Below are 9,142 nucleotides of genomic sequence, written 5' to 3'. Positions count from 1 at the left end.
TTGGCGTGACTCTTGCAGAAACTTGGATACCATGAAAGACCTTGGCAAAGTATGGTAGGGTTCTCCTTATGTCGGTCCGGTGCAGGTAGGGTGGCCTGAGTATACTGTGCTGGTGAGTGGGCTCTTGCCATGCTAGTTATGATGAATTAAATGTTTGTGGTTTGTTTTAGCTTGATTGTACTCTATACAAGGCTTTTACAGATTTAGTCCTGGTGGCGTGCATGAACATCATTTGGCTGTTTGGCTGTCGTTTGTGTACTGCTTTCAAACTGCAGGTAACGTTTATATCATATTTTGGGAACTGTTGGCCTGGATTGTTCTTCCTCTTTTTTTATTGTTATTACAGCTTCAGAAAACAAACTCACATCCTTATTTTGTGCATCTCTGTCTCTTTTTGTTGTCTCTCCTCAGAAGCTTTTGAATCCTGTGGCCAATCATAACCACATTTTACAGAGGAAAGTCGAGCTCTTGGGGAGAGTGAATTGCAGTAATCTTCTTGAAAATAGAGAAAATGTTCTTTGTACATCACAGAGTCTATCCTGTATGTTAGCTTTAGGGGAACTACAGACAGGAAACTGAGTTTTACTGTTTCTGCTCGTCTTGGAGCTCCTTGTTTCTCGTGGACTCTTCTCCAGTGCTCTGAGTCTGACCTCTGATCTCAGCTAACAAAGACAAAAATCATAAATTAAAATATATTCTGTGGGTCTGTTATCTTCATGTTTCTTATAAAATTAAGGGCACTTCTGGACATCAGCTGACTGGGGTTGGGTTTTTTTTTGAGGTCTTGGGCTTTGGGATTTTTTTCTTCCTTGTGGTGAAAGTGGATCCAGAATTCTCTTGCTTGTGAACTGACTTTAAGGGCAATACCTTGTCCCCTTTTAACTTCATGGCATTATCACCAGCATGCTTTCTGATCACATGCTGTGAAGATGTTTTCCTGTAGTTAAAAATATATGTGCAGCTTTTTATTTCCTTCAAAGAAGTCACAATTAAAAAATGTCCTGAAAATACATATTTTTCACAGATAAGCATGTTGTTTTTCTATTCATGCTCAGATGCTGCCCTGTTTGTACTGAGGGCAACGGCCCCCTTCTGCTACCACTTGTCTCTGTCCTCAGATCAAGGAAGCTATCAGACAGCTCTGGCTTTTGTGTAACATTACTTTTTCCTTGAGGTGTTAATAACTTTGTTGGCTGGGAAAGCTGCCTTTGATCTTATCTGTGCTCTAGAAAGTTTGCTGAGAAAAGAGTGATTATATAGGGATTGCTTAAGCTTATTTTCTCAGATGAAAAAGGATGTCTTGCCAGTGTATCTGCCTGTATCTGATATCCCTTAATTGACAGAGAGAGGGTGAATGATCTTTCTGCTTAATGGCCTTATCGTGATTTACACTAAGCTCCCGTCCTATTACTATGACAACATGAAGGGACCTTAAAGGAGGTGTAAATTCATCATGTGCTTATTTTAAATGTGAGGGTGTAAAGGAAACTTGACACAGGCGTTGGGCCCTGAAGATTTATTGTGGCTAATTGCTTCTTACATGTCATCTGCAGAGGCTGGTGCCATTTCTTTGTGGCCTGTGCTTGAGAAGATCTGTGCAAGGTGGAAAAAGGCTTGTGGGTGGTGGAAAATTCCCTTTCAGCCTAAGTTAGCTGTGCATGTTCCTGGGCTGCTGCCGTGGGGAAGGTTTTGGAAGGAAATGATCCTATTAGCAGCAAAGCCTGCAGCGCTTGAGGTGGTGAGCAGAGTGCCTCCTTCCTGGAGGAGGAAGGAGTTTGGCTTACACTGATGCGCGCAGCCGACTTCGGTGCTGCCTTCTATAAATCTCTATTTTTGTGCTTTTAATGCAGTTGTGTGCAGCGGAGCTGTCATCTTGCTTTCCTGCATGTGGCAGTAGCCTGAGGTGCTTCATTTTGTCACCACCAGAGCAGCTTTGAAAGGTCTGCAGCCTGTTTTGCTATGCAAGTAGGAGACGTTTGCCTTATGCAGTGAGCAGCATTAGGCCTGCAGCCATGCAGCTGGTGGCAACAGGCTGGTGTAAGCACGCAAACGATGATGTTCTGGGCTAGCTGCTATAAAATTGTAATTTTCCCTTTTAATCCAGGCAGGAGTGAAAGGCAAAAAAAGATGTGTGTTTGCTTTGTGTCATAAAAAGGAGCCTCTCTGATAAGAGATTCTAGACTGGTGAACCCAGACAAGGCAGTGTCTGGGAGAGTAACACTGAAAAAAGCTGCGAGCAGTTGCTTTAAAGTCCCCTGAGATGCTGGACTCCATGTCAAAGAAAAGCTGCTGAGGCTTTATGGGAGGTGTTAGAGGAGCAGGCATGCTCCCCCGTATGGTGTATGTGCATGCCAGAGGAGCAGCTGCCAGTGGGACAGCATGCACATGGCAGGCTGAAAGCATGGAGCATCTGCTGTGTGTGTCTGTTTGAAACTGCAGAAAGGAACAAAAAGAAAAAGGAAGTGGAAAGGAAGTAATGAAAAAATAATCCTGAAGGTTGCCCACCTGGAAATGCAGTACCCGCCCTAACTGCCAGAAATACATTGACCACTCTGGACGTTTGCAAGTCATTTCTGAGCAGTTTGTGGGACAAAAGCAAATCTGCAAATAGGAGAGTAAATGTGGACCACAGGGCGTCTGTACATGCTCTGGAACGCAATTTAAGACTGAGAACCCAGCCAAGGCTCTCAGTTGTGCCTAAGTACATGGATCTCATCTAGGAAAAATGTATAGCTATGCTGGAAGCATACAGGGAAAATAAAAAGTGCTTGTGGAATAACTAGCTCTTTCAACAACTACGTGTTGTGCACCTACTGTGATTTAAGAAATAGGAACGTTTTGTCTTGTAGTTCTTTCTCTCCTCCTGTCTACAGCCTTTCTGTTTTATTTAGTTTTCTTTTTCATGTCCTGAGAGGTCTTTGGATGATACACGACAGTATGACCCATCATTCTTCTCATCAGAAAGGCAGAAGAGGCTGTAGGAAATACGAAATATTGTCCATAATTTTGAGGAATGTAAAGAGAAAATTCAGGGAGTTGTTATCATTCACAAATGACTTGTGGTGACTGTGAAACATCAAGATTGCATGAGCTACTTCTTAGATGTTTCACGTGTTGGTCAGGAATTCACTTAGGGAAAAATTATTGCTGTTCTGTTCTTATTTGGCATCTTTGTTCTTATGCTTTAAACGGCTTCCAGTAATATTTTAGAGCAAGTACAATTTGAAATCTACCATACTGCAAAGCTTCACTTCGGATCCACCTATTTTACTCACATTCTACTCTAAGCATTCTGTAGAGTAAGAGTTGCCTCTTGGCACTCGGTTTCCTCAGTTTCTGACTGTTCTTTGCAGTGCTGTATCATTTGTACTCTGGAGAGAACAGGACTCCAAAGCGAGCCTTTATTTGTATGCCTCTGTCCACTTCACAGGCTTCTTTCATCTGCCAGCGTCTGTTTTCCTTTCATTATCTTTTCAGTCTAGCTCTTTGCTGTAAAACCCGTCAGGGTTTGTATTTATGATTAAAATTACAGATTTAGAAACGTGTGAGAGGAAAGAGATTAGGAACAGAATTGCGGCAAGAAAGAAAAGCAGCATGAGAAGGGGCTTCCACGTCCCCTTTCACAGTTCTACACCATTCACTCCATTCTGTATAGTCTTGTTTGGCTGCCTTTAAGATCTAGGTTCTCGGCCTTTTGGATGAGGTCAAGTGTAGCGTGTAGTGTAGGTGGGTTTCTAGTTGCTGTCTCCGTTGCATGCATGCATGCATGCACTTGCTGTTCTCTTGTGTAATCAGAATAGGTTCTTGCAGGCTAGACCTTTGTCCCATCAAACATTACAGAACTGTGTAGCAAAGATGGAGCAAAGGTACTATTTTCTTACTTTATAAGCTGTGGCCATCTGTTCCTTTACCCTTCTTGACTACTAGACAGTATAAACATAATTTCACTTTTCTGGAAGCCAACCAGTGATAACAGCAGTGCTTTAATTAGGTTTTAATCTGAGCACACCGTTTAAATACATCTCTCTCTGAGAGCAAGGTACTGCAGTAAATTGGTTTCTGTGGGTTTAGGGTTGACTTAATAGGTTATTGGAAATGCCGTTCTGATGGAAAACAACTTATGCGCATTGCTGCTATCTCCATGTAAGGGTCTACCATATGATTGCTTGCCAGTCAGAGAGAAATCACTTCATTAGATAGTGATATTTTTTTATTGTAATCCTCTTACTGATGGATTTGGGGCTTAAAATACAGCATGGTAGATTTGCTTTGTGCACTCCTCTCCTGTTCTGAAGTAGTATTGGCAGAGATTTCATACCTCTTGTTATTTTGGAGCCTCTTTTCTGCAGCTTCTAGTTGGAACTGTTTCAAGTTTAAACACTTTTTGTTGGAAAGTATGTAATTGGACTGGAGGTAGACCAGAAGGACAGTGTGAAGGCGGTAAGGGAGAACTGGAAGGTCGCCGTGTAACATGGCTGTGAGAAAGCTACCACCTGATTCTGCGCACATCCAGCTAAATATTTCCAATAATGGCCAATAAATATGAATATGGTGACTAAGGCTGTGGAGAGGCCTCACCTTGACCCTGTTTCTTCCAGTTCTCATCAGCTGTGACCAGGGGGACCTTAGCCGGGATGCAGAGAGGGGCTGCTGGCATTCGAATGGAACAAAGAGCCCACCTCCCAGGCAGTGAGCAGCCTAAGGAAGGAGATGGGGTATAACTGCTGTCTAAACCTGGACTGGGGGAAATGAAGGAGTGAAAGAAGCTCACATCCAGAGAAGGAGGGGAACCAAAAGATAATGCAGTCACAAAGACAAAGCAGTCTGAGTTGGCCAGGAGCCAGCTGAGGCTGGAAACTGAGGAAAGGTTTCCTAACCTGTGTTGTCATTTTGTTGTATATAAAGGAAGCAAAATAATACTAGGCTGCTATGCCACTGTCTGGTGTGGTCTCGACTTCAGGGAATCAGAGTTGTTTAGCTTGGAAAAGACCTTTAAGATGGTGGAATCCAACTGTTAACACTGCCAAGTCCACCACCATGTCCCTAAGCATCACATCTACATGTCTTTTAAATAACCTCCAGGGACCGTGACTCCACCACCTCCCTGGGCAGCCTGTTCCAGTGCTTGACCACCCTCTCAGTGAAGAAATTTTTCCTAATACCCGATCTAAACCTCCCCTGGAACAACTAGAGGCCGTTTCCTCTTGTCCTGTCACTTGTTACCTGGGAGAAGAGACCGACCCCCACCTGCCCACAGCCTCCTCTCAGGCAGCTGTAGGGAGCGATAAGGTCCCCCTGAGCCTCCTTTGCTCCAGGCTAAACACCCCCAGTTCCCAACTGATCCTTCAGGTCCCATGTCTTTTCTCAGACCAGTGAGCTGTGGCTGCAAGGGCAGCGGAGCAGAGCTGGTGTGTGAGTGCTGGGTGGTCTAGCTGGGAGGAGAAGGATCAGCAGAGACAGGTGGAGCCAGTCTCACAGAGCCAAGTCTTGTGTGCCAAGGGATGGGCTATAGCTGGGGTGTTGATGCCATCTCCTGCCTCCTTACCTTCTTCAGCGCACATTAATCATGTTTGGAGATGGTTGAAGAAATGTCAAATTTTGTAAGGAGCCAGGAGTGTGGAGTTAATTCCCAGACTTTGTTTCTTCAGTGGAAAGCCTACAGTGCTTCTCTCTGTCAGTGCTTGAAGCTGATGTCTGACACAAGCAGAAGTGACTTGGTAGAAAACAACAGCGAAGGTAAAGAGTATCATGGAATAACTTCTTCATTTAAAGTTTTGGGGATCCCCAGCCCCCCTCCCTTCATAATCCAAGAGAGAGGCTGGGCAGCACGCTGAAACTAGACTTCTGCTCCAGTCCAGGTATCCCACCTCTGGCTGGCCAGACTGATGTGACCATCAGCGTGGCACAGGGCACACAGGTGGCTGTGCAGTGTCATTGCTGGGGTGGACCTCTAGAAGGCATTGCCACTGCAGGCTCGGCAGATCCCACTCAGGCCAGTATTGCCTCCTGAAAATGAATCACCAAGCTTCAATCCACCTCTTCATCCCCGTCCCTGAAGGGAGGAATAACAAACGCTTTCCACAGAGGGGAACTGGTGATTTGCCAGACATGGAGAAGCCATTGCTGGGGGGCAACATACCAAATAAGCTTTGCTGATGACTTTGCCCTGTAAACAAAACTTTTCCTATGAGGCTGGGAGTACTGAAGATATTTTTAACGCATTTAGAGAAGGTGAAAAGTTCCTGTAGGACAGAGGAGGAATGAAATATTAATGGCTTTATTGTCAGCAGATACCTTTAAAAGGCAATAGTAACCTCTGGGTTCAATCATGCAGACTGAACTTAGCATGTAGGTTGCCAGTGCTTACAGCTAATGCAGGTTACACCGAATACTGTCAGGAGCTGATGTGATACATTATTTTAATTTTGCCCTGACACACGGACGGTCAGAGGTGTATGTGTTTGCAGTCGGTGCAGCAACCTCATGCTCCAGACCGGGAGCGATACTTTCATTAGCCATCTGAAACATCAACATCCAGTTGAGGGCTTTCTTTGTAATGTATTATTCTGAAACATATTGATTCTGCTAGGCACTTCAGCTACAGGCACAGAAAGATTGAGTGTAGTCTCTGCTCTACCTGAGGGGGCAGGTGAGCGTCAGGGAACCTGGCCTTTCGTGGGGTTACTTGAGTTTTGCTTTAACACCTGTGTACTTGAGATGAGTTCTGCAAGTGTGACTGGATCCTAGAGCACCTAGTCTTCAGCCTGGAGGAGCTTACAAACGGCTTAGGGCATTTGGCTGAGGTAGTTTCTTTTACACGATGTAGAGCTGATAGTGCCAGCTGCAATTAAGTTTCCTAAATGCTTTCTTTTATAAACGTCTGGCTTTGATTACTTCTGATCTTGCTGACTGTTTTTAAGAGCTAAAATGGTTATTCCATTTCTGAGAATACCCTTTAGGAAATTTCCTTAGGTTGTGGTGTGCCCTTGATGGGAAAAAAATCTTGGTGTGCTCCACTGATCTCTTGCAAGGGATGAAGGACTTAAAACTCAGAGAGAAGGTGAAGTCGCTCTGTTGTTTGAAATGTGCCTTTTGCTGTTTGTGTGGTAAAACCACTGGAGAAATGACAAATCTTTGAATAATTCAGGCCACACAAACTGGGAAAAGCCCTAGAGCTTGGTGGCTAAATTCTTCATAGGGGGTATGACCTGTCCCAGCCTGCAAATGGTGAAGAGGTCTCTTCCATCAATCACTGCTCCTCACTGCAACAGCCTGCTGCAGCCTCAGGTGCTAGACCTGAGGGGTGTGCCACTGGGGACTGGAAGGACGAGGATAATTTGGGGGTAATCTGGGATGTAGGCATGGATAAGGAGAAGCTTCAGGGAAGCTTGGGAGGGAAGAGTTATGGGACTGAAATCCAACAGGGTGGGAGACAAAGGAGAAGCAAGGGATTGACTGTGCAAGAAGACTTACGCTAAGAACCTGCGAAGGATGCTGGAGCTGATGGGACTTGCTTTGCTTTTTGCTTTTTTGGGGGGGCTATGTCTAGAAATTTACATTCCGGAAACTCTGAGTTTGCAACAGCTGGTACAAAAGGCTGGGAAATGCTAACATTAGGGGCTTCCCCCTGCCATTCTCGCCCATGCTTCTTAGCATAGGAGTTATTCTCGTTACATTGTCACGTTATTTTTTCACAGAATTCATGTCTCATTCATTGTACGGGAGATGATGGAGGCTCCTGGCCTGAGCAGGGTATTGAAGAAGAGTAAGATGCCTGCGGTTCTGCTTCTGCTTCGTTATCTCTTGCAGAAGATAAAAGGTGGGTACTGAGAGAGGGGAGAACTGCATGAATAAAAAAAGAGATCATCTTACAGTCTGCCAGCAGTTGCCACGGAAGTTTTGTGTGATGCTAATTATGTCACCCTGGTTTCTCACCAGTGATGTCACTGGTTACAAGTTCCTCATTCTTTAACAGCAAGCCTTGGGATAGGACCTGCACAAACCCTGTTAGTTTGCAGCTGCAACTGAAATCGGTCAAGGCTATAGTCCGCATGTAATATTAAATCAGGTTTTAGGTGTCTCAGCTGTAGTCTGAATGTAATATTAAATCAGATTTTAGGTGCCTCAGCTGACACTCCAAAATGGGTGGGTATTTTTTCCTTAGGCTTTCTGTATACCACATCTCCACTTGGGGTTAATACATGTTCCTTCACCTCACAGGCATTTCAGGCAAATAATTACTGGCTGGAAAACTCTACAGGAATAGAAAAGATGAGGGTTTTCTCAGTCCTGCTCTGGGTAGTGTGATATAAACATGACCTGAAGGACAAAACGAAGCATGGAAAAGCTGCCCAGCCACGGAGGAGGAGAATCAGGCATAACACATAGACGTGAGGGGACAGGTTAGGGAGCTGGGACTAGCAGATATATTTCCATAGAGGCCAAGGCGGTTGGTATTAATGAGAGCTGTGTGGCTACAAAATCACGGACTGTTCAGTGCGTGTCTTGATACAAGCTATACTATAGGACAGGAGCATGCCTGTGAAACGAAGGTCAGGAGTGGCCACTTCTTTGATTTTCTGGTTCAAATATCTTGCTTCTGGGGCTGAGAACTGGGCTCCTCAGCTGAACATAAGCACCTGGCACATCCTCCTGAAGGGAAAGCCCTGGAGTGTGGATGTAGCTTCCTCAGTGCCCTTGACTCTGCAGATCAGGTCCTGTTGGGCCCCATCGCTTGCCAGGATGAATAAAGCCCTAGGATCTCTTCTTGTAAATTCCCATCTGTTTAGAGCACTCTGACTTTAGTGCTACTGAACTTTTGACCGTGACTTTGCAGCCTTGACACTCAAGGTTGGTTTTAGGAAGAAGGGGGTTGGCCTGGATAAGGATGTACGAGAATGGGCTCTGTGTGTGTTTCTTAGGGGACAGTCGCACTAGTTCACTCTGGTGGTCAGTATGTGAAGAGCACGTGCCAAAGCCACAGTACAGAAATCCATTCATCTCAATCTTAATTCCAGGAAGAATTTGTGTGATTCTGTTCTGTTATGGTGCATGTATTAATTAATGCACTGCACAAGTTTTCCTCACAAATGCTTGAGGTTGGAGAGTGATGTGAGTACAAGACTGCTGCTGACCATCAGTA

The sequence above is a fragment of the Falco peregrinus genome, chromosome 4, assembly GCF_023634155.1.
Source record: "Falco peregrinus isolate bFalPer1 chromosome 4, bFalPer1.pri, whole genome shotgun sequence".
Lineage (NCBI taxonomy): Eukaryota > Metazoa > Chordata > Aves > Falconiformes > Falconidae > Falco > Falco peregrinus.
This window is presented reverse-complemented; position numbering follows the sequence as displayed.